Genomic DNA, 27,660 nt, shown 5'->3' on the forward strand with positions numbered 1-27,660 from the left:
CAGGGACCAATTCCTGGCTGAAAATGGAAGAGAGAAGGTCCTATGAACATGTTTACGGATATGCATTGCAGCCACGGTAGATGGCGCTGACAAATGAAAGTTCCTCTGACTACATGCTGTATGTTCCTTGCGTGCCGCGCGGGATTAGCCGAGCGGTCTGGGAGCTGAAGTCATGGACTGTAAGGCTGGTTCAAATGGCTCTGAGCACTTCTGAGGTCATCAGCCCCCTAGACTTAGAACTACTTAAACCTAACTAACCTAAGGACATCACACACATCCATGCCCGAGGCAGGATTCGAACCTGCGACCGTAGCGGTCGCGCAGCTCCAGACTGTAGCGCCTAGAACCACTCGACCACTCCAGCCGGCTGAGGCTGGTCCCGGCAGAGGTTCGAGTCCTCTCTCAGGCATGGATGTGTGTGTTTGTCTTTAGGATAGTTTAGCTTAAGTAGTGTGTAAGCTTAGGGACTGATGACCTTAGCAGTTAAGACCCATAAGATTTCACACACATTTGAACATTTTTGATCCTTGCGTCTTGCAGGCTGTGTGATTGACGCAGTGTACTGTAAACAGGCGAATGGTTCCCTATTCATGTTTGCGTACTGCCAAGCAGGTGGTGACGGTCGAGAGGCAGCTCAACTATACCAAAATAAGTACCCCCACAGACAACAACCACGTCACACAACATTTCCCTTAACCGAGCGCTCCTGCCGTACATCGGCCTAAGCCGTGATGTGACACCAGATTTGGTTCCACATTTTTGTCCTTAACATTTATAGTGACCAACGAGCTCACGGCGACGAGCTGTTGCTTCTGGTTGAATTTCTACACGTGGGACCAGTTCGCACATTTGTCTCATCTCATCCGCCAGCCCATTCTGCTGGCTAGTGAGACGTGTTCGCTCGTCTTTGACTTCTAACGTTCCTTCCTGTGTCTTTTCAGCCACTGCCTGTCCCTGCTTTTTAAGAGCAGAAATAGCCTTCTTGGGCGCGCTCATTCCGACCTTTGCCAGCGCTGCCTGATCTCGCGCACTCTCGTCCTAGTAATCTGGCTGTCTTAGGCAGGCGTCTGGAATTTACCGCTACTTCTTGCGTCTCATCTGACGTTTTCCTAATGTCTTCAACCTCTGCTTTTACACCCTTAACTTTATCCTGACCTAAGTTACGTTTTCGACAAGCTCATCAGCCTTTCTTTGAATTTTCTTAATTTCTCCTTGTGTTGTTGCTTCTGAATTTCCCTAATCTCTTTAATGAGGTTCTCCTGTCACTAATATTATGTCTGTCGTCTCCTTTCTTCTATTTCTTGTCGTCTCTTTTCTGCCTCTTACATAAACTGAACGATCGTTTATAATTATGCACTTCCAGTAACCTCCCCAGGACTAGAAGCTCGCGACACAATTGCGCTGTGGCGCATTGTCTGCGGAATCGGACTCTTGCTTTCTCTGACTGTACCTCTTTCCGTGTTTACAGATCCTACGTGACCTGCCACCTCAGCATCATTTTCACTTTCATTTCATGGGTGAAATGAGCCCTCATAATCGGAGTATTCTGCATCTGACATTTGTGCCCTGTTTGCTGAGTGATTTAAATGAGCTGGTTCCGCAGTCCTATCTTGTTTTGCATCAATGACTGACTCTTGTTCCATTTTGGACAACAATAGTGCGAGGCTTTTCTCACCACACACACAAGCTTAGCTTCTCGTAGGCATTCAAATCACCTGCTACTTCTGCAGGCTTCTGACTCAAATGCATCATGCTCCGTATTTCCATTCGGACATTTTTCAAATAATGCACACACTTCTGCCTAAGCCCATGAAACAAAACTTACACTGAAATGTCGTACACATCCCCATTAGCAATTTGCTCATCTGCTTTTACTAGGAGAAACACTCTCCTAGCCTTCTTAACTGATTTATTAACTTCCGTAAACATAGTTGCTATAACGACATCATGATCTCTACTGCCCGTTTGTATACCGACATTGTCGATAATATTCAGCCGATTTGTGGCTAAAAGATCTAAGATATTTCCAGTGATTGTGGACTACCAAACTAGCTCCTCAAGACAGTGTTCAGAAAGCATGGTTCAAAAGTACTTCGCATGACTGTCTGACTGTACCTCCTGAAATGAATCCATAGACATCCCAGTCTACAATGGTGAGCCAAAATATTATGACCACTCGCTTAATAAATTGTTTGTCCCTCTCAGGAACGAAATACATCACTGATTCTTCGTGTCAGGGACCCGACAGTTTGTTGGTAGGTCTGTGGAGGTATGTGGCATTAGATGTCTACGCACAGGTCATGTACATCGTAAATGACGAGCCGCTGATTTGCGTACGCAGTGAGGAGAGATTATATCCGAAGACATTTTTCGAAACAGCTTTTAGTTGTGTTACCAGAGAAATGGGATGCGTCACCAGCAGAATGGGAGGGGATGCTCTGTCTTGGGGAATGAGATAAGAAGAATCTTGTTTGTCATACTGTTAGCTTAATAAGAAGTTCATAGCAAATATTGGTCTAACGGTATGCAACGTAACATAAGATTAATATTTTTGAAGGGACAAATTTCTTGAGAAGTGTGTATGACAGTTTCAAAGATAGCTTCCGAAGCTTAAGTGAAAAGAATTTATATCTAGATTACACACTTAGTGAAGAAGATGTCACTGGTGTAGTATTGGCCAAACTGCCAGGAGTGTACGGGAAAAATTAACGGGAATTTGTAAAAAGAAAACTGAACATATTCTACAAGCATTAGCCCAGTCAGATGCTTTGTCGGAAGAAGAGACAACCAATAACGATTCGGAGGTCGGAGGTATGAACTGGCGGTCAAGAAAAAGTAGAAACTGGTGGGCTCATAATGGAGATCACATGAGACAAGAGAGAACGAGAGGCACAGTAACTGCTTTAATAGGCGTGGAAGAGGAGGCTGGAATCGGGATGATACGAACAGTAACAGACGATATACAGAACGTAATGAGAGAAACAATGGTAACAGGGTATATGTTGTTGTTGTGGTCTTCAGTCCTGAGACTGGTTTGATGCAGCTCTCCATGCTACTCTATCCTGTGCAAGCTTTTTCATCTCCCAGTACCTACTGCAACCTACATCCTTCTGAATCTGCTTAGTGTATTCATCTCTTGATCTCCCTCTACGATTTTTACCCTCCATGCTGCCCTCCAATACTAAATTGGTGATCCCTTGATGCCCCAGAACATGTCCTACCAACCGATCCCTTCTTCTGGTCAAGTTGTGCCACAAACTTCTCTTCTCCCCAATCCTATTCAATACTTCCTCATTAGTTATGTGATCTACCCATCTAATCTTCAGCATTCTTCTGTAGCACCACATTTCGAAAGCTTCTATTCCCTTCTTGTCCAAACAATTTATCGTCCATGTTCCACTTCCATACATGGCTACACTCCATACGAATACTTTCAGAAATGACTTCCTGACACTTAAATCAATACTGGATGTTAACAAATTTCTCTTCTTCAGAAACGCTTTCCTTGCCATTGCCAGCCTACATTTTATATCCTCTCTACTTCGACCATCATCAGTTATTTTGCTCCCCAAATAGCAAAACTCCTTTACTACTTTAAGTGCCTCATTTCCTAATCTAATTCCCTCAGCATCACCCGACTTAATTAGACTACATTCCATTATCCTTGTTTTGCTTTTGTTGATGTTCATCTTATATCCTCCTTTCAAGTCACTGTCCATTCCATTCAACTGCTCTTCCAAGTCCTTTGCTGTCTCTGACAGAATTACAATGTCATCGGCGAACCTCAAAGTTTTTATTTCTTCTCCATGAATTTTAATACCGACTCCGAATTCTTCTTTTGTTTCCTTTACTGCTTGCTCCATATACAGACTGAACAACATCGGGGAGAGGCTACAACCCTGTCTTACTCCCTTCCCAACCACTGTTTCCCTTTCATGTCCCTCGACTCTTATAACTGCCATCTGGTTTCTGTACAAATTGTAAATAGCCTTTCGCTCCCGGTATTTTACCCCTGCCACCTTTAGAATTTGAAAGAGAGTATTCCAGTCAACATTGTCAAAAGCTTTCTCTAAGTCTACAAATGCTAGAAACGTAGATTTGCCTTTCCTTAATCTTTCTTCTAAGATAAGTCGTAAGGTCAGTATTGCCTCACGTGTTCCAGTGTTTCTACGGAATCCAAACTGATCTTCCCCGAGGTCGGCTTCTACCAGTTTTTCCATTCGTCTGTAAAGAATTAGTGTTAGTATTTTGCAGCTGTGACTTATTAAGCTGATAGTTCGGTAATTTTCACATCTGTCAACACCCGCTTTCTTTGGGATTGGAATTATTATATTCTTCTTGAAGTCTGAGGGTATTTCGCCTGTTTCATACATCTTGCTCACCAGATGGTAGAGTTTTGTCAGGACTGGCTCTCCCACGGCCGTCAGTAGTTCCAATGGAATATTGTCTACTCCGGGGGCCTTGTTTCGACTCAGGTCTTTCAGTGCTCTGTCAACCTATTCACGCAGTATCGTATCTCCCATTTCATCTTCATCTACATCCTCTTCCATTTCCATAATATTGTCCTCAAGTACATTGCCCTTGTATAGACCCTCTATATACTCCTTCCACCTTTCTGCTTTCCCTTCTTTGCTTAGAACTGGGTTTCCATCTGAGCTCTTGATATTCATACAAGTCGTTCTCTTATCTCCAAAGGTCTCTTTAATTTTCCTGTAGGCGGTATCTATCTTACCCCTAGTGAGATGGGCCTCTACATCCTTACATTTGTCCTCTAGCCATCCCTGCTTAGCCATTTTGCACTTCCTGTCGATCTCATTTTTGAGACGTTTGTATTCCTTTTTGCCTGTTTCACTTACTGCATTTTTATATTTTCTCCTTTCATCAATTAAATTCAATATTTCTTCTGTTACCCAAGGATTTCTACTAGCCCTCGTCTTTTTACCTACTTGATCCTCTGCTGCCTTCACTACTTCATCCCTCAAAGCTACCCATTCTTCTTCTACTGTATTTATTTCCCCCATTCCTGTCAATTGCTCCCTTATGCTCTCCCTGAATCTCTGTACAACCTCTGGTTCTTTTAGTTTATCCAGGTCCCATCTCCTTAAATTCCCACCTTTTTGCAGTTTCTTCAGTTTTAATCTACAGGTCATAACCAATAGATTGTGGTCAGAGTCCACATCTGCCCCTGGAAATGTCTTACAATTTAAAACCTGGTTCCTAAATCTCTGTCTTACCATTATATAATCTATCTGATACCTTTTAGTATCTCCAGGGTTCTTCCATGTATACAACCTTCTTTCATGATTCTTAAACCAAGTGTTAGTTATGATTATGTTGTGCTCTGTGCAAAATTCTACCAGGCGGTTTCCTCTTTCATTTCTGTCCCCCAATCCATATTCACCTACTATGTTTCCTTCTCTCCCTTTTCCTACACTCGAATTCCAGTCACCCATGACTATTAAATTTTCGTCTCCCTTCACAATCTGAATAATTTCTTTTATTTCATCATACATTTCTTCAATTTCTTCGTCATCTGCAGAGCTAGTTGGCATATAAACTTGTACTACTGTAGTAGGTGTAGGCTTCGTATCTATCTTGGCCACAATAATGCGTTCACTATGCTGGTTGTAGTAGCTTACCCGCATTCCTATTTTCCTATTCATTATTAAACCTACTCCTGCATTACCCCTATTTGATTTTGTGTTTATAACCCTGTAGTCACCTGACCAGAAGTCTTGTTCCTCCTGCCACCGAATTTCACTGATTCCCACTATATCTAACTTCAACCCATCGATTTCCCTTTTTAAATTTTCTAACCTACCTGCCCGATTAAGGGATCTGACATTCCACGCTCCGATCCGTAGAACGCCAGTTTTCTTTCTCCTGATAACGACATCTTCTTGAGTAGTCGCCGCCCGGATATTCGAATGGGGGACTATTTTACCTCCGGAATATTTTACCCAAGAGGACGCCATCATCATGTAATCATATAGTAAAGCTGCATGCCCTCGGGAAATATTACGGCTGTAGTTTCTCCTTGCTTTCAGCCGTTCGCAGTACCAGAACAGCAAGGCAGTTTTGATTATTGTTACAAGGCCAGATGAGTCAATCATCCAGACTGTTGCCCTTGCAACTACTGAAAAGGCTGCTGCCCCTCTTCAGAAACCACACGTTTGTCTGGCCTCTCAACAGATACCCCTCCGTTGTGGTTGCACCTACGGTACGGCTATCTGTATCGCTGAGGCACGCAAGCCTCCCCACCAACGGCAAGTTCCATGGTTCATGGGGGGAGGAAAACGGTTTAATGATTAACAATGAGATGAACTCTATCCGATTTCACATGCAGCCGACAGCAGCCCCACTCACGTACGTGGCAGATATATCAAGCAATGAACACAAGAACCAATAAACAAAGTTAGAAAGTGACCGAAACGTCATCAGCATAGTTTATCGTTTCCTAACAGGGTATATAGAGACCACGAAAGAGATGGCAACGAAAGGGAAAACTGGAAAGGTGTTTTAATGGGGTATGAACACGAACTCATGTGGCGAACGGATCAGTGGCAATGACACGGTTGATAAAAGGAGATTCTGGGGATGTTAGGGGAAGTCTGTTTGAGGGAGACGAAGTTACAACTGAAGACGAATGTCAACCTATGGTAGGTGTTGAAGTTAATGATATTAAGACAGTTTCGGGTATTGATACAGATAATGATTTGTGCTGTGGCAGAGCGACTTGATGAACAAATGGTAAATAAAGAAGAGGCGCCAACACTACCGTTGCAAAGAGTTAATGTCGTCTGTGCAGTAGGTGGCAAGAGTTAAATGATGGAGAATCAAGTATTTTTGGACGTAAGTAGCTGTTATGGAGTTACGAAAGGTAGTATGACCCTGATGGAAAACAGTACTCAAAGCAAAATTAAATTTCGTATTCAGCTAGTCATAACGGGAAGGCACAGAGTAAGTATCATTTGAATATAAGGCGCAAGTGTTTTCAACAGGAATGTGACAAAGAGGTAAGTATTTTACAAAGCGGGAAGAATCATAATCATAATCAAGCCACAGCTCTGGGGTGTACGCATCTACAGAGCGGCAAGTTGTCATTTTTTTCCGAGTTTTCCTCGTAGTACGTTTACTAAATTTCGTGCGCTTTTTCTGTGTAAGAGATTCAATCTCGCGTTTTTTAAGGGCGAATTCTCAAAGTCTGTAGCGCAAGAGTTGCTCATTGGACAGCCAGCTATATAGCCCGATATCGCATCAGCGTCCATTGGTGACGCATCAGGAAGGTAGAAAGTTGCAGATCTAGGATTATTTTGTAGTTTAGTTCTTCAGTTACTCTTGCTAGTATGGTTAGGATGTGTGCATGCACTGTTGCGGACGGAGGGGGAGCTGGCCCCAATCCGCCATCAGCTGAATGCGCTTTTGGCTGAGGTCAGTCACCTTCAGGCTGCTGCCTCAGGGTGTAACAGTGAGGAGATTCCGCCGTGTCACATGTCGCTCGTTTTGCCCAGCGGCTCTGCTTCCGAGGCACCCACTAGTGTAACCGACACAGCACGATGAGTGGCGGTAGGTAACGCGTTCACGTCGCTCGAGGTAGGACCAATGAGGAAACCTGCCACCTAGCCTGAGAGTGAACTGGTGGCCGCTCCTTCAACAGGGTTCGAGCACGCACTTGGAGGGAGAGGTTTACTAGTTATCGGGAGCTCTGACATTAGGCACCTTATAGAACCCCTTAGGCAGGAGGCCTTCACGTCTGGGAAGAAAGCCAATGTGCATGCGGTATGTCTGTCCGGGGGCCTCATCCGAGATATGGAGGTGGCTATCGAGTGTGTAGCGTGCAGTCGTCGGCAAGTTGTTGCTCATATCGGCACCAACGACGCCTGTCCCATGGATTCTGAGACCATCCTCAGTTCACACAGGCGGCTGGCAGAGGACTGCTGACCTCACGTGCGGGGTCCAAGCAGATCTCGCAGTCTGCAGCGTTGTTCCTAAAGTTGCTTTGGAGACGATTGGAGGGTATCAACCGAACGCTTTGTCGACTCTGGCTGAAGATTTCTATATCTGCGTTATCGTGTGAGTAATTGTTGGACTCCCCTTGATAGGTTACTGGCGCGCTACACAAAGGAAGCAGGTACAAAGGTAGCAGAGTACTTGTGGAGACCACACAAGAGTTGTTTTTGGCTAGACGGTAATTTGACATGCTGTGATAAACACTCAGCAGTCAATACGCAGCTAGGGAAGTCAAAGACATTTCGACAGTCGAAATTTTATCTGTAAACTGTTGAATTGTTCGTAATAATGTTTGCGAATTTACTGCCCTCCATAAAATTTCTCTCGCTCGGATTACTCTTGGGACTGAGGGCGGGCTGATATCCGAAGTGGAAAGCTCTATTTAGCGAGTCGTGGAACGTATATCGAGAAAGCAGATTAGAGGCCATAGGAGGGGCGTTTTCATAGTATTTGACAAAAGTAATTTTTCTATTAGATCGAATTTGGGTGTCATAGTGAAGTTATCCGGTCGCATACAACAGGCCTAGGTGAAACGATTAATTGTTGAATGTTTTTACGGGCAACCCGAACTCTGCTGAGTCAGTTCTACGATGAGTAACGCTGAAATACCTAGATCGCGCAATACTATTTGGAGGTGACTTTAACCTAACCAGCATAGGCTGGGATGTCTATGGATTGATGGTGGGGAGTGGGAAGGGGGAGGGGACAGACAGACAATTATGCGAAATACTTTTTAACAGGATTTCTGAATACAGTCTTGACGAGAAAGATGTGCAGCCTGCACGCAGTGGAACTATCTTAGGTCTTGTAGCTACAAAATAGGGCGGACGTTATCGAAAATGTCTTACAGAAACGTGGATTAACGATCATTATTTCATTGTAGCAACTATGGTTACGAATGTTAATAAATCAGTATAGAAGGCTAGGCGTGTGTTTCTGATAGATAGAGCAGATAGCCAGTTGGTAGCATCTCACTTACACAATGAAATGACCTCACTTAGTTCCAGTAAGATGGACGAAGAGGACTTATGGGCAGAGCTTAAGCAGACTGTAAATGGTGGTCTGGAGGATTATGTGCCTAGTAAGTGGATTAAGGACAGAAAAAACCCAGAATGGTTTAATAACGAGATGGAGAAGATACTGAGGAAGCAGAGGCTGTTGGACTCTCGGTTCAAAAGAAAACGCGAAAGTGACGCAAGCGAAGACCAGTAGATATTCTTGTGTCTGTGAAAAGATCTATGGGCGAAGCATACAATTAAGGCCACCGTCATACCTTAGCAAAAGATCTGGCAGAGAACGTGAGAAAATTCTGGTCTGGAGAGCTACATGCCTAGTAAGTGGTTTAATAAAGTACGAGGGTTATTCGGAAAGCAAGAAACGATCGGTCGTGTAATGAAAACCACAATGAAAATCCGATGAAGTTTTGCACAGGTGTGTTGGACAGTGTCTCTAGCATGCCCGACGATCGCGTTACGTCGTTCTTTTTAATTCTGAGCACACAGGGAGCACATAAATAAACCTAGAACAACAGTGTCTCCCGCCAAGTACGAGGGCGTGGTGAGAAATCTCGCCTGAAGCTATGCAACCAACATTGCATAACTGTCGTGCGTTTTCTTCTTCAAAACAATTCCGCAGGGGCAATGAAGATGGTCCTACAATGTTCTCAATAGGAAATGTTTGATTACGCACAATACAGCCCGTAATTGTCTTCATCTGAGTTTCATCTCTGCTCACATGAACCACTGACTATGAAGACAAAATTCTGGCACAGACAACGAGCTATAAGCCAGCGTAGATAATTTGCGGAAAGCACTGGTGGCTGCCTTCTGTAGCAAGGGTATTGAAAAGTTGGTACAACGCTACGACAAACGTCTAAGTCGAATCGGCGACTATAGGGATAAGTAGCTGAAAGTTGTAGCTAACTGCTGCAAAAAAAAAACAGTTTTGATTTTCACTGTGGTTTCCATTTCGCGACCTATCGTTCCTTACTATCCGAACAGCCCTCGTAATTTAGAAGGTGATATGGGAGCAGAGGCTGTTGAGCTCTCGGTTCCAAAGAGAAAGCCTAAATGACGACAAGCAAAGGTTAGTAGAGCTTCTCGCATCTGTGAAAAGACCTATGCGCAAAACATACAACCACTACCATTGTCACACATTAACAAAAGATCTGTCAGAGAACACGAGAAAATTCTGGTCGTATGTAAAATGGCTAAGCAGGTTTAAGGCCTTCATTCAGCCCCCCACTGATCCGTTTTGGTATGGCAGTTGAAGATAGCAAAACGAAAGATGAAATTTTAAATTTTACATTAAAAAATCGTTCATATAGGATAATCGTACAAACATACTGTCATTTGACCATCAGGCAAACTTCTGTATGGTCAATAATGATACTTGGCGTAGAGAAACAACTGAAAGATCTGAAAGAATAAATTACGAGCTATGGATGGAATCTCAGTTCCGATTTAAAAAGAGTGCACTACGGCACTGGCCCCTTACATAGCTTGCATTTCTCGCGAATCTCTCGCCCAGCACTAAGCCCCAGCGACTGGAAACAATCACACGGGACTCAAGCATATAAGAAGGGTAAAAGAACCGATCAGCAAAATTACAGACGAATATCCCTAACTTCGGTGTGCTGCAGAATTCTTGAACACGTCCTCAGTGTGAATAGCCTTTCTTGAGACTGAGAAGCTTATGTCCACGAATTAGCATGGTATTAGAAAGCATCACTTGTGCGAAAGTCAGTTCGCCTTTTTCTCACATGATACACCGAGAACGATGGCTGAAGTGCAACAGGCAGTTTCCATATTTCTAAATTTCCAGAAAGCATTCGACAAGGTGCCCCTTTGCACGCTGTTAACTAGGGTACGACAATTTGGAGTAAGTTCTCAGATATGTATGAGTGGTCGAAGACTAATTAAATAACTCAACCCAGTTTGTTGTCCTCGACGGCGAATGTTCATCAGAGACAGGGGTATCGTCGTGAGTGCCCCAGAAAACTGTGACAGGATGGGTATTGTTCTCTCTATACGTCAATGATTAGGCGGATAGGGTGTGCAGCAATCAGCGGTTGTTTGCTGATGATGCTGTGGTGTGATTGCAAGAAGATAGAAGAGGACTTAGACACTGATGACGCTGTGGTGTGATTGCAGGAAGATAGAAGAGGACTTAGACAAAATTTCCAACTGGTTGAAAATTGGCAGCCAGGTCTAAATGTGGAAAAAAATGTAAGTTAATTCGGATGAGTAGCAAGAACAAACCTGTAATGTTAGGTTACAGTGTTACTAGTGTGTTATTGACACAGTCAAGTCGTTTGAATATCTTGGCGTAACGTTGCAGAGCGATATGGAATGGGAAGAGCATGTGAGAACTGTGGTAGAGAGGGTGACTGTTAGGATTGAGTGGTTCACCTATAAAGGAGACCGCATATATGAAGGTGCTGCGACCTGCTCTTGAGTACTGGTTGAGTGTTTGAGATCTGTACCTGGTCGGATTGAAAGAAGACATCGAAAGTGCTAGATTTGTTGCCCGAAGGTTCGAACAACGCGCAAGTGTTACGGGAATATTCCGGGAACTCAAATGAGAATCTCTGGAGGGAAGGCGACGTTCTTTTGGAGAAACACAATTGACAAAATTTAGAGAACTGGTATTAGAAGCTGACTGCCGAACGATTCCACTGCTTGCAACATGACTGCACGTAAGGAACATGGCTATAAAATCCGAGAAGTTAGGGCTCGTACAGAGGCATATAGACCAGGGGTTCCCAACAAAATTTTCTCGAGGACCCCCTCATCGAGCATGATTGGCACCTTGTCATATCACACTTTGTGCCAAGAAAGAAGACACGAACTCATCTGTAAGTTAAAAAAATTTGGCAAGATCCTACCACGAGAAAGCCATCTTACTTCCATATGAATAAGAAGTTGCACATGCTCACTGCCGATCTCTTTACACGACAAAGAAAATAATCTGGATTGTAGGTGTCGAGTTTTAATGTAGTTGATGATTTGAACTACTCCATTAAGTATCTTTTGCAAAGGTTCAGACAAGCTTTTTGGCTACTAAGGCTTCACGCAACAGTGAGTCCATTTCACTCAGGGGCTACCACTTTGATACGAGCTAGAAGACCTGTTTCTTTGCCAGCCATTGAGTTTGCTCAATCCGTCGACAAGCCTACACATTTTTTTTAGGTGACGTTATGTTCATTGAGATAATTATTTAATCCAGTTAAAATATCGTCTGCTGTTGTATGCAGTAGTTCGCATGAAGAAAGAAGATTTTTGAACACTTGGTCCTCCCATAAGAATCGTTCGAACACCAACATTATAGCTGTTTTTGATATGTCTGTGCTTTCAACTAATTGTAGAGCGTACATGTCACTCATGCAAAGTCTAACCAGCAATGTTTCTTCGGTGGTAAATGCCATATCAGTAATTCGTCTTTGAACAGTATTATTCGAAAGCGGGACAGTTCCTAATACCTTAGCAACTACGTCACCTAAGATTCTCTTCCAAAGTATTATTCTGATGGCAGTATAAGTTCCTCAGAAATTGTGTGGTTTTTCCCACATTTAACAACAAGCTGAGCCACCTCGTAAGACGCAAGGGTTGCATTTTCATTTACATTTGCACCACAGTGTTTGGTAATTGTTTTACGATTTGTTTTCAACTCTCCTAATTTATTTTTGAAAAATAATCAGATGACGTACTTCTGTACTCTGGGTACTTTGTATCAAACTGGTGCTGGAGTTTTGCTGATTTCATACATTCATTCGAAAGGCTTTCATAGCAAATGACACATTGAAATTTAGGCTGTTGCTCAGGTCCAGTGAACTTAAAACCGATTTCCGAGTAATCAGAGGTATATTTTCTAGTTTTTTCAGTAAGCTTAACACTGATCTTGGAAGGATTAGGTTCAAGGGACGCCGACGATTTAGGTTCAATGGACACTGACAACTTCGGTTCTAGAGTCACTGATCTACTTACTTGAACATCTAATGCATTATCTTCCTCTTCACCTGTAGGCCTTTCTCGTTTTAACGAACCACTTTTTAACCAGCGGTCCATTTTTAACAACGCGAACTGAATCTTGCGTGAAAAACAACGCTCTACAAACACTACTGTTTTAATACAGCATATTGAATATGTAAACAGTACGGTCTGTGAAAGCACTGGCAATAAATTAGCAATGGCCGATTGTCGTTTGAAATGTGAGTTTCTTATTAAAGTGACTGTCAGTTGTCAGCTGCAAAGAGGTAGAGCGCGCAGTCTAACTGCAAACATCAGAACTATTTGCCTGTATCTAATTCTAGTTTTGCGCTAGAATGTGCTAGTGTCAGTTGATTCTAGGAAGACGCTACACGCAGAAGTTAGCGTCCGGTAAAGATCTGCTCATGGTGGAAGCGGCAAAAACAAAAAAGTCTGTTGTCATGCGAAGTATATTTAATAAATTTTTTATTCTAACAGCATCATGCGGACCCCTGTGGCGTAGTTCGGGGAGCGCCGGGGGTCCGCTGACCACCTGCTGGGAACCACTGATGTAGACAATCGTTTAACCCTCTGTTTCCGAGTGAAACAGGACAGCAAATGATAGTGGTACAGGATACCCTCCGCCACGCACAGTTGTGTGGCTTGGGAAGTATAAATGTAGATGTGGATGTAGAAAATATGGTTGGAGCAAAAACAGTAAGTGAGAAAAAGGATAAAGTAATGAATTCTGATGTCAGAGATCTATATGATAAATAACAGTGATAAGAGAGATAAATTTTCCTTGCGCATAGTAGATAATGTGCCATTGTACTGTGTCATAATGGGACCTATCTGTATATTTTCTGCCTCGGTAGTGTCAATTATCGAAAAATGCTCCGATGGATTTTCTTGGAACGGCCAGCGAGCAGCTAAAAAATGTAATGTTGTAATATCAATGTTTCCTTGGTGTCTTCGCAAATTTTAGATACGTAAATAATATTTAGAAACGCATTTATTATCTTGTGTATTACATTTGAGGTGTTAAGTTTCTTAGGCTATTTATGAATTGAAAGAGTAATTATCCCTAATTTTTCGCGAGTGTGTGTGGTAAATTTGAAGTTTCTGTTTAATGCAATTCATTTGAATCCTAAGGAAATCTATTCGAAAACTGCATGTTTAACGTTGTGTGATGAGCAACTAAATTTATATGATGGAAGAAAGTAACAAGTAAAATAACTGCACAAGAAAAAGTAAAATGACCATCATTGTCCAGACTTCTCCTAGGGTATGTAGGACAGCAATCCTAGTGTTTCCAAAATTGGGATGTTGTTTACAAAAACTTCCAATTTTGAAAGGAAGCTACAGTGGGGCATGTGTAAGGTTCCCCTTATTTTCGAACCACATTCCATTTCTCTTATTTCCCAAATATTCATTTAATGTCGCGTCTGCAGGTATCAGTTGCATTCAGTAAGCTCAATCAGTAGTGGAGAACGCATTAGCAGGCCACAAGACATCAGTTCTCACGCTAGCTGAAACAACCAATGGATCATCTGATGCTGCCAGTACGAGGGTGAGACACAGTGGCTAGCCGTAAGACAGGTGCATCAGCGGAATTTATGTAGGGAAACCGCAGTTATTATGGCGCTAAACAAGTGATTTTATTCAAAAAGTATTACATAAAAAAGCCACTTTCCCCACTACAAGTATTACAAGTAACCTACCATTCGTAAGCACTTTCATATCCCAAGACTAGCACGTTTCTATAAACAAATGGATAATGTTTAAGTTAAGGAAGTTGCAAGAACGGTTACGATGTTTTACGATTGTAAAAATAAGATGTCGACTGTGTGGGACACTCGCAATTCGCCAATAGGGTGCCTCCGAGTGAAGTCTAGCACGTTCCTGAAATATGGTAGTTTTGAGATATTATGTGATAATTTGTTTCATTGTCTCCATATTACGGAGTTTTCGCATATGAACGCAACATGGCGGCATCTACAGACGTGTTGTTGTTGTAGTGGTCTTCAGTCCTGACACTCGTTTGATGCAGCTTTCCATGCTACTCTAACCTGTCCAAGCTTCTTCATCTCCCAGTACGTACTGCAGCCTACATCCCTCTGAATCTGCTTAGTGTATTCATCTCTTGGTCTCCCTCTGCGATTTTTACCCTCCACGCTGCTCTCCAATACTAAATTTTTGATCCCTTAATGCCTCAGAACATGTCCTACCAACTGATCCCTTCTTCTAGTTAAGTTGTGCTACAAACTCCTCCTCTCCCCAATCCTATTCAGTACCTCCTCATTAGTTTGTGATCTACCCATCTAATCTTCAGCATTCTTCTGTAGCACCACATTTCGAAAGCTTCTAATCTCTTACTGTCCAAACTAGTCATCGTCTATGTTTCACATCCATACATAGCTACACTCCATACAATTAATTTCAGAAACGACTTCCTGGCACTTAAATCTATACTCGATGTCAACAAATTTCTCTTCTTCAGAAACACTTTCCTTGCTATTGACAGTCTACATTTTATATCCTCTCTACTTCGACAATCATCAGTTATTTTGCTCCCCAAATAGCAAAAATCATCTAATACTTTAAGTGTCTCATTTCCGAATCTAATTCCCTCAGCGTCACCCGACTTAATTCGACTACATTCCATTACCTTCGTTTCGCTTTATTCATGTTCATCTTATATCCTCCTTTCAAGACACTGTCCATTCAGTTGAACTACACTTCCAAGTCCTTTGCTGTCTCTGACAGAATTACAATGTCATCGGCGAACCTAAAAGTTTTTATATCTTCTCCGTGGATTTTAATACCTACTCCGAATTTTTCTTTTGTTTCCTTTACTGCTTGCTCAATATACAGATTGAATAACATCGGGGAGAGGCTACAACCCTGTCTCACTCCCTTCCTAACCACTGCTTCCCTTTCGTGCCCCTCGACTCTTATAACTGCTGTCTGGTTTCTGGACAAATTGTAAGTAGCCTTTCGCTCCCTGTATTTAACCCCTGCCACCTTTAGATTTTGAAGGAAAGTATTCCAGTCAACATTGTCAAAAGCTTTCTCTAACTCTACAAATGCTAGAAATGTAGGTTTGCCTTTCCTTAATCTTCCTTCTAAGACAAGTCGTAAGGTCAGCATTGCCTCACGTGTTCCAACATTTCTACGGAATCCGAACTGATCTTCCCCGAGGTCGGCTTCTACCAGTTTTTCCATTCGTCTGTAAAGAATTCTCGTTAGTATTTTGCAGCTGTGACTTATTAAACTGACAGTTCGGTAATTTTCACATCCGCCACCAACTGCTTTCTTTGGGATTGGAATTATTATCTTCATCTTGAAGTCTCAGGGTATTTCGCCTGTCTCATACATCTTGCTCACCGGATGGTAGAGTTTCGGTAATTTTCACATCCGCCACCAACTGCTTTCTTTGGGATTGGAATTATTATCTTCATCTTGAAGTCTCAGGGTATTTCGCCTGTCTCATACATCTTGCTCACCGGATGGTAGAGTTTTGTCAGGACTGGCTCTCCCAAGGCCGTCAGTATTTGTCTACTCCCGGGGCCTTGTATCGACTCAGGTCTTTCAGTGCTCTCTCAAACTATTCGCGCACTGTCGTATCTCCCATTTCATCTTCATCTACATCCTCTTGCATTTCCATAATATTGTCCTCAAGTTCATCGCCCTTATATAGACCCTCTATATACTCCTTCCATCTTTCTGCTTTCCCTTCTTTGCTTAGAACTGGGTTTCCATCTGAGCTCTTGATATTCATACAAGTGGCTCTCTTTTCTCCAAAGTTCTCTTTAATTTTCCTGTAGGCAGTATCTATCTTGCCCCTAGTGAGCTAAGCCTCCACATCTTTACATTTGTCCTCTAGGCATCCCTGCTTAGTCTTTTTGCACTTCCTGTCGATCTCATTTTTCAGACGTATGTATTCCTTTTTGCTTGCTTCATTTGCTGAATTTTTATAGTTTCTCCTTTCATCAATTAAATTCAATATTTCTTCTGTTTCCCAAGTATATTTACTAGCCCTCGTCTTTTTACCTACTTGATCCTCTGCTGCCTTCACTACTTCATCCCTCAGAGCTACCCATTCTCCTTCTACTGTGTTTCTTTCCCCCATTCCTGTCAATTGTTCCCTTATGCTCTCCCTGAAAACCTTGTACAACGTCTGGTTTAGTCAGTTTATCCAGGTCCCATCTCTTTAGTTTCTTTAGTTTTAATCTACAGTTCATAACCAATAGATTGTGGTCAGAGTCCAAATCTGCCTCTGGAAATGTCTTACAGTTTAAAACCTGGTTTCTAAATCTCTGCCTTACCGTTATATAATCTATCTCAAACCTTCTAGTATCTCCAGAATTTTTCCATGTATACAACCTTCTTTTATGATTCTTGAACCAATTGATTTCTATTAAGTTATGCTCTGTGCAAAATTGAACCAGACGGCTTCATCTTTCATTTCTTACCCCCAATCCATATTCACCTACTATGTTCCCTTCTCTCCCTTTTCCTACTCCTAAATTCCAGTCACCCATGACTCCTATTTTTTCGTCTTCCTTCACTACCTGAATAATTTCTTTTATCTCACCATACATTTCATCAATTTCTTCATCATCTGCAGAGCTAGTTGGCATATAGACTTGTACTACTGTGGTAGGAGTGGGCTTCGTGTCTATCTTGGCCACAATAATGCGTTCACTATGCTGTTTGTAGTAATTTACCCGCACTCCTATTTTTTTATTCATTATTACACCTACTCCTGCATTACCCCTATTTGACTTTGTATTTATAACCCTGTATTCACCTGAACAAAAGTCTTGTTCCTCCTGCTACCGAACTTCACTAATTCCTACTATATCTAACTTTAACCTATCCATTTCCCTTTTTAAATTTTCTAACCTACCTGCCTGATTAAGGGATCTTACATTCCACACTCCGATCCGTAGAATGCCAGTTTTCTTTCTCCTGATAACGACGTCTTCTTGAGTAGACGTATTTCAAGTAATACAGCTATCAGCATCGTCACTTACAAGGGAAGGCCACGACGGTGGGATCACGCATTTACCTCCAACTCTGTACACCATTAGTAGACTTTTAAACAACATGATGTGCAAGTAGTAAGGTACACTACTGTGGCAATTCTTAGAAAATTGCAAGAGAATTTTAACTCGTCTGTTACATAACTGATGTATCCATGCCACATGTACGAAGTCAAGGTGGTAGAGCGGATGAGCTCAGCGTGTTCGGTCAAAGGTCAGCTGCCCTTTGTAATTAAAAAAAATAATAGACTGAGTTAATGGATCAATGATGAACTTGAACAAACCTCATGTGACGTCCTCCTCGATCACACAGAACGAACAATAACGAACAAGATGAGATTAAAAAAAGTGGTTAGCTTCAAGGCTGTGCATAGAGGACAGGGACGGGGCGACGGTTCTAACCCTGCAAGCAATTATACTTTTTTCATCACTATTCACGTTATTTAAATTGTATGGATTTTGAGAGGTTATATAACGATAAAATCAAGTGCATTTTCGGGAAGTTGTAGTGATTTCATATGCTACCATTTGTAATTCTATATCTACGCACAGATACAGAAGGCGCATAATGCATGCGAAAGACTTCTCTTGCGATTTTCTCGGAATTGACAGAATAGTGCACCTTACTACTTGCATATTACGTTGTTTTAATTCTTTGCTAAAGGTGTACAAAGTCTGAAGTAAATCTGTGATACCAACATTGTGGCCTCCCCTTGTTAGAATTACATGGTGTAGAGCTGCACTTTCCAGAGAATACGGGGGCATTGTTACGGCATCTGCGAGGGACATCAGTCACGAGATTGTCAGTATTGGGACAACCTATGTATGGGGACAATGTACCGTTATCCAAGATGGCGGCGATGATGACATCCAAGATGTCAGCGATGACGTCATTCGAGATGGCGGATTTTGAGGGAAGATAGAATTTTTGGTGGGAAAAATGGTCAATTGGGCTACCTCCACTAACCTAATCCCCACCCCAAGAAAAATAGCGCGAAGGTCAATTTCCAACATGATAATGCGTGACACCCCTACTTATGTCTACGAAGCAAAGAAAATCACGGGAATATAGGACACTTGGTCTACCTCCACAAGCCTAACACCCACCCCAAGAAAAATGGTGCGAAGTTCATATTCCAGTAGGATAATGGAGGGTAAAAGGGACTTGTCTTTATCATTTAACCAATTTCAAGCAGATGTGTTCGCCACTGCGTCTGGACTCCAACTGGCTTAGTTGATATCGGTGCCACCAGAGGGCGCTCTCCTGACGTCAGGTGATGACGCAAGTACTGTCATTCAAGATGGCTGCACCCGATATATCCACCACCAGCTCCAGAGCCCAACTGGCTTACTTCATACTGTAGCGACCAGAGGACGCTCCTATGAGGTCAGTTGATGACACGAGATCGTCCGCTCTCTCGCGCTGTGCCACCGGCACGCGGGCATCTGACCACTTGCGTCAAACTCTCTCAGATGCCACATCCATACACACGCGGTACACAGCCTTCTGTAAATATGCTAACTATGCTAATACCCACATCGCGCATCTAACCTACCAATTAACTAAGTACTTAATTCCGTTTCAATTTTAATCATATTCAATAAGTCAATTTAAAATTTAATATTTAATTATCAAATGAGAAGTTCGACATTTTCCCGCTATCAGTGCAGTGTTCATTCATGACATAGTATCCCCCCACCACCCACCCCAGAATGCTGCACGTCTATTGGCTGCTACATTAGTCACGTGATTCGGCATCATTAAACCTAGGACTGGGAATCAATTTTCACCAGTGCCACACACACCTGGACTCGGAATCAAGTAGTTAAAGTCTCCACCACTTTCCTGAACCCAGCATCACGCCCCTTTACTGACCCATGTCGCTGGTCTAGAGTGCAATAACTTGCACAGCGCATGATGTCATGCAAGATAGTGGGGCAAAATAGCGGGGGAACAGATCTTAACACAAGTCTTTTATTTTGCAGGCGCTGTCTCCACCACGAGATTTACTGTCCAACTGACATAGTACACATTACCGCCTTCAGATCGTACTGTCATCCCTCCTATGACCCAATCCCAGATGGTGGTCTATAGGAGCGAGCACTATGCAAAAATTACTCAGACTGCGTTAGGATGCTGGGGAGAGTAAGGAATAAGACCACTCTATTTATTTTCGAACATTTCATTTAGAGATCGAATATATTTATCACACTGACCCGAAACACTCGCAATGTTATGCTTGAGGTAACAATACACAGTCTGCAGATACGCAAACAACTCCTAATTTAAGCAAATAATTTGAGTACAGACATTCATACTTCTCCTAAATGATTCAGCACAGTTGTGTCTAGACACGGCTATTAATCGTAAACTGGTCAAATAACTCATAGCACAGAATACAGATCTGCTCGCAAAATAAATCAATCAATACGCGGAAGCAGCCCCCGCCAACCCCTCTGCAGCAGATCGTGCAGACAGTCCTTACGACGTGGTGCAGACCTCAGCTGTCAAACCGTGCACAGCCCCCGCCTGGCTCCCACAAGCTTGAGGCGGCGATATCTCACTCATACCGCATGTCTGAAAAATTCCAATCCAAATGATTGTTCACCTAGACGCACGTGCAGACGTGATCGGGCGAGCTACAGCCGAACACAGGCGAAAGTTGTACGTAAGCGCCGTTCATGATTCTTGTCCGCAGGGGGGGAGGGGGCGGGTGTATTAACTGAGCGCGCCCTCCAAGTAGGACCGCGCATGTAGTGCGTTCCACGCTACCCTCACTCTAACTACGGTCAGGGGAGGACGCTGCAGTATTCCATTCCACAATAGCAGAACCTGCTTTCGCCTTAGCGATTCTAACGGACCACACGTCACGTTTGACTGACGATTCACCGCGCGTAGGTATCTACCATCGCAAACGTATCCAGTAACGTTATCAACCTTACACTTAAGTCACACTTATATCTAAAATAATAACTTTAATAAATTCAAAAGCCGTCCAGAAATACTTAACGTGCGCTGTTGTACTAGTTTTCGTCTTCTCTCAGCTTTTATAAACGGGAACTCATGCACTAACAGAACCTCGGTACGAAAGTAACGCACAATAACGTCCAATGCAGACTTCCTCGCGGATCTAACCCCATCACGTTATACCAACCCTGCTCTCAACATATGCAAATGTCCGCACGGCTATGTAGAGGCTACCATATCGCAGTACAAAACATGTTACTGAATCCGACATTATCATTTGCTCTAACCCAATTTACTCGCCGAATTACTGATGCCACTGTTATTGAAGAACCATCCACCTCTACTTTCTCGAACTTACAGCGGTTATTTTACACAGATCACTAAATTCCGTTGACAGTTAAAACCACAAAGTTATCTCCACATTATCAAATACATACCAGACTCACAAGAATATTGGAAGCCAGGAACATATTTAGAATAGTAACTACAATTAAATATTACGATTGTTGCTACACTCTGACACCAATCAATGTGCAGGTAACCTCTCCTCTTGACGACTGTGCTTCAGTATCTATAGCGAATATAATTTTCCACTTAAAAATTCTCACTCATACCCTCATCGTTATCAGACTGCTCAAACTATATGTCCTTCATCATGGGACACACAGTCATCCACTCTAGTCATGCCATAACATAAACCATGCTATCTTTAAAATACAATATATACACAGTTCACGCAGTGAAAGCCAGAGTTGCTTTGCAATACAATGTATACACATTTTAGACAAACAGTGATCTTTACATCTGTACAGCACCCGAAACTGGACCGCGAAACCGATCTAACCCCAGCAATATATCACCGAGTACCTTGTCGATCTAGTAAACATACAGTTCACATCCCCCAGCAAACAAAATCACCCCTTTTACATCAGCCAACCGAAGTCACTCTCAGAATTGTTCTACAAATTCACCATCATTTTCCCCTCGACACAAAGGCGTTACTGTCTCTGCTTCCTTGTCTGATCGCTTTTCTATGCACATCTCCAGACTCGGGGATTACAAGAACACACGTAATTTCGCCATAGTATTATAGAATTTTCGCTATACTTCTCGATATCAACTACACAGCAGTAGCCTCCCCATAGCTAACGCAACATAATTCCCGACATATAGACTCGAAATCATTTCTCTACAAATACGAAACTTCAGCTACGTGGAGCGTGTGTAGCGTCCTCTAGACCACTGAGTAACTAGAAAGAAACACATGGAAAGTCATATTTCCACCCGCGAATACCGATCTCGCTCATCTAACATACTCCAAATCATCCATATAATTTACAAACCAACTAAGGGCCTTCCCATGTCTAGAGAACAGGCGAGCGTATCTTCCACACACCTCATTCGATCTTCTTTCAACTAAATAAAGACGCGAAATGTGCACAAACAGTCAACCGAACTATTTACATCAGCGGGAATAACACTCCATCCCAATCATACCATCTTCTCAAAGTTCCACTTGATCACGTAAGCCGTCTCACACATACTAAGAAGGGAACCTCCCCATCGCACCCCCCCCCCCCCCCCCCCAGATTTAGTTATAAGTTGGCACAGTGGATAGGCTTTGAAAAACTGAACACATATCAATCAAGAAAATAGGAAGAAGTTGTGTGGAACAGTGAAAAAAATTAGTAAAATATACAAACTGAGTAGAGCATGCGCAAGATAGGCTATATCAAGGAGGACGTAAACTCGGGAGCGCCGTGGTCCCGTGGTTAGCGTGAGTATCTGCAGAACGAGAGGTCCTTGCGTAAAGTCTTCCCTCGACTGAAAATTTTACTTTCTTTATTTTCCCAAAGTTACGATCTGTCCGTTCGTTCACTGACGTCTCTGTTCACTGCAATAAGTTTAGTGTCTGTGTTTTGCGACCGCACCGCAAAACCGTGCGTTTAGTAGACGAAAGGACGTGCCTCTCCAATGGGAACCGAAAACATTTGATCGCAAGGTCATAGATCAACCGATTCCTCCACGGGAAAACACGTCTGATATATTCTGTACGACACTGGTGACGGCATGTGCGTCACATGACAGGAATATGTTGTCGACCCACCTAACTTGTACACTTGGCGAATGGGTAAAAAGATTCTTCTACCTTGCCCGATTTAGGTTTTCTTGTGGATGTGATAATCACTCCCAAAAAAGTGATGAAAACATAAGAGTTTGTCACATAAACTGAAAATAAAAAATTAAACTTTTCGCTCGAAGGAAGACTTGAAACTAGGACCTCTACCTCCGTAGCTACTCTCGCTAACCACGGGACCACGGCGCTCCTTGACTCCCAGCGTCCTTGATGTTGCCTATCTTCGCATGAACTACTCAGTTTGTAAATTTTACTAATTTTTTTCATAGCTCCACACAACTTCTTCCTGTTTTCTCGATTAATCTGTGTTCAGTTTTTCAAGGCCTATCCACTGTGCCAACTTATAACTAAATCTGAGGGGGGTGCGATGGGGAGGTTCCCTTGTAAGTATTAGTTCGCTATCTGGTCGTCTAGACAAAGGCAAAGTTAACTCATATACTTTCCTACAATCCAACAGACCTGTACATTTGCACGGATGCTGCTATTCACAGGAAACGTGGCTCATTACCACCACGGACTATCCATACACGGAATCATTCCGGAAAAACGCTCGCACATATGTTTGTCATTATACTTACAATTAAATGTTACGATCGCGCTCTCAACTGAACAGCATCCGAGAATGGCGAATTATCGGAAATACTCCCAGTTGTCGGCAGTGGCTCCGGAAATGGCTGTACCTTCCTTACAACTGGACGTACTCCCCCCATTGCTATCACAGTACTACAAGTCCTTACCTTCCCTACAACAGGGCATAGTCATTTCCTTTCCACAAACACACATACTTTATAACACTGATGCTCAAATGCGAACATATCACGCTCCCACTAAGTATATTACTTGGTCAATAGCTGTTTGCCTACCATAGCAAATAATAGTGATCGAAAATCAGCGATTGGCATGCATCTCTCTTAAGTGCTTCTTTCGAGTCCTACCACTGTGTCCTAGAAAGAGACACGTAATCGGCGAGATGTTAAAGAAAAAACGGATCCCAGTAACTAGCGCATGTTACTGTCACAATCAGTCTTGTTTCTACAGGTGCACACAGGTATCCATGTTAAAATCTATACCCTGTTTTCGAATCGAGGTATAACATTACCTCTGAATGAGTTGTTTCTTTCCGGACAAGTACCGTGACAGTGATCGTAGGAATACGTATTTTCAGCCAACTATGCAGCCTAGGGATAAAATGACTGAGCCTTGAAAGTGATTCGGCTAAGGAACGTGGTATGTACGCTGTATTTGCGACTCCCTCACAACCCCTCAACCAGATAATTCTTTAGTATTTGTAACGCACTCTGTCACGACATCATATCAGAGGTTCCTGGATATATCCACCGAGTTAAAGACGATGACTGATTGAGAAGGAACATAAACAGTAGTAGTAGATGATGTGCTGACTGAGGTTGTAAGAAGAAAAATGTACACTAGCTTCTCAGATCTCTAGTGTCATGCTATATGTTCGAAATGATGTCAGTCATTTGGAATCACCTCTCTCCAATCGGATTGCAACCACTAACCAATCATATTTGTCGCACCCTCATATCTCGAAACGAGTCACCTTCCCCGAACGTAGTTTCTACAGTAAAATTCCAGCGTGGTTGTAGTTGCCCCCTACACGTCGTGCAACTGATCCGATTTCTACAGCTTCGCCCATGTGATAGGTCCAATTTAAGTCTGAACTGAGCAGATGTCGGAGAAAGACATATCCACCACCTTCAGCAACCTCTGTAGAAACAGAACGACCTGAATTACTGCAACAGGACCGTGTTTTGACCATTCGGTGGAAATGAACGCAATTTCGTACGTCCCCAAGCTAGATACAGGTAGTACAGATCCACGTCCATACAAATCAGTCAGCCCAACAGATAAAAATTAAGAACTATAAAAGCTCATACGAATTAGAAGTCACCAAGGCACCGATGCGGGCACAATGACACATAGCTGCGGTCGGCCTCCAGCGCAGGGAAAAAGATTTCACAATACGACTTCCCACAATAGCGTAGCGTGCAGCCATCCAAGCATTCCTAGCGGTATAGCCGCTTCCTCACCGGCTCTCACCTCAAACTGCTACTGCTACTGCTACTCCTGCTGTGTCTATGACACGATTCTATTAAATATACAGACACCACAGTGCCCACTTTAAAAGTTTGATCACCTATACTATAGGCCAGTGGTTTCCAACAGGTGGTCCGCGGTCCCCCAGGGGTCCGCGAGCTATGCGAGAGGGGTCCGCAAGATGCTATTAGAATAAAAAAATAGATTAAATATATTTTGTATGAGAAGAGATTTTTTGTTTTGGCCGCTTCCTGCATGAACAGAGCTTTAGCGAACGCTAACTTTTGCGTCTAGCGTCTTCCTGGGGCCAACTGACACTAGCAGACTCTAGCGCAAAACTAGAATTATATAGAGGCAAATAGTTCTGCTGCATGCGGTTAGACTGCTCGCGCTGCCTCTTTGCAGCTGACAACTGACAGTTACGTTACATAGAAACTCGAATTTCAGACGACAATCGATCACAGTTTTTTGCCAGTGCTTTCACAGAACGAGTTGTTTACATATTCAATATGCTGTATTAAAACAGTTGTGTCTGTAAAGTGTTGTTTTTCACGGAAGCTACAGTTCGCGTTGTTAAAAATGGACCGCTGGTTAAAAAGTGGTTCGTTGAAACGAGAAATGCCTGCAGATGAAGAGGAAGATGATGCATTTGATGTTCAAGCAAGTAGGTCAGTGACTCTCGAACCGAAGTTGTCAGTGCCCATTGAACCTAAATCGTCGGCGTCCCTTGAACCTAACCGTTCCAAGATCAGTGTTAAGCTTACTGAAGAAACTAGAAAATATACCTCTCATTACTTGGAAATCGGTTTTAAGTTCACTGGACCTGAGCAACAGCCTAAACTTCAATGTGTCATTTGCTATGAAAGCCTTTCGAATGAATGTGTGAAATCAGCAAAACTCCAGCACCATCTTGATACAAAGTACCCAGAGTACAGAAGTACGTCATTAGATTTTTTCAAAAATAAATTAGGAGAGTTGAAAACAAATTGTAAAACAATTGCCAAACACTGTGGTCCAAATGTAAATGAAAATGCGACCCTAGCGTCTTACGAGGTGGCTCAGCTTGTTGTTGAATGTGGGGTAAACCACACAATTTCTGAGGAACTTATACTGCCATCAGCAATAATACTTTGGAAGAGAATCTTAGGTGATGCAGCTGCTAAGATAACAGGAACTGTCCCGCTCTCAGATAATACTGTTCAAAGACGAATTACTGATATGGCAGTTAACACCGAAGAAACATTGCTGGTTAGACTTTGCCTGACTGACATGTACGCTCTACAATTGGATGAAAGCACAGACGTATCAAAAAAGGCTATAATGTTGGTTTTCTAACCATTCTTATAGGAGGACCAAGTGTTCAAAGATTTTCTTCGTGCGAACTACTGCATAAGTCAGCAGACGATATTTTAACTGGATTAAATAATTATCTCAATGAACACGACGTCACCTAGAAAAAATGTGTAGGCTTGTCGACAGATTGAGCAAACTCAATGGCTGGCAAAAAATCAGGTCTTCTAGCTCGTATCAAAGCGGTAGCCCCTGAGGTGAAATGGACTCTCTGTTGCGTGAAGCCTTAGTAGCCAAAAGCTTGCCTGAACCTTTGCAAAAGATACTTAATGGAGTAGTTCAAATCATCAAATACATTAAAACTCGACACCTGCAATCCAGATTATTTTCTTTGTTGTGTAAAGAGATCGGCAGTGAGCATGAGCAACTTCTTACTCATATGGAAGGAAGATGGCTTTCTCGTGGTAGGATCTTGCCAAATTTTTTTAACTTACAGATGAGTTCGTGTCTTCTTTCTTGACACAAAGTGTGATATGACAAGGTAACAATCATGCTCAATGAGGGGGTCCTCGAGAAAATTTTGTTGGGAATCCCTGCGCTAGGCGAATTATCGTATGACACGCTCCCTCTGGTTCTGTTTAGTTGTGTCAACACGCTTTTGTACAACGCCAAACATTTCGTTTCTCTGCCACGAGTTTCATGCCTGTCTCATGTTCTAAACTAACATTAAGACGCCCTGATACATTGCCAGTCACAGAAAGCTAGATATCGCGCACTGTAAATCATTTTACTACTGCAACTACCATAACACGCTACACAACAACTTACATTATATAAAAACCCACTTACAACATAACGAAAGTAGAAGACTTTTACGGCGTTGGCGTAGGTCTCCAAACGGATATCCGAAAGTGAATGACGACCTATACATTTATTCTCGTCTCTCACACTGACGGAAATACCTGACGACTATGCATCCCCTTTCGACTCATTCTTCACATTGCACTAACGTACGCGATCACTGTTTCGCTACTAGCAACCCTCGGAAGTACCCGTGCATCCACGGAAACATTTTCCCCAACTCAAACAAGCCATAGCAGTCACTCATTATCTGCTAACCAATGCAGGGATGGGATGGAAGAGACACCATCCATATACTCTAGTACTAAACATGAAACTTGA

At 42.7% G+C, this 27,660-nt stretch overlaps 1 protein-coding gene across 2 annotated transcripts in view; it reads right to left on the minus strand.

Moving 5' to 3' along the window:
* LOC126455446 (fatty acyl-CoA reductase 1-like) overlaps positions 1–27,660 on the minus strand; it is a 238,813-nt gene that overhangs the window by 29,489 nt on the left and 181,664 nt on the right. The window lies entirely within an intron of this gene.

The sequence above is a fragment of the Schistocerca serialis genome, chromosome 2 (assembly GCF_023864345.2).
Source record: "Schistocerca serialis cubense isolate TAMUIC-IGC-003099 chromosome 2, iqSchSeri2.2, whole genome shotgun sequence".
NCBI lineage: Eukaryota > Metazoa > Arthropoda > Insecta > Orthoptera > Acrididae > Schistocerca > Schistocerca serialis.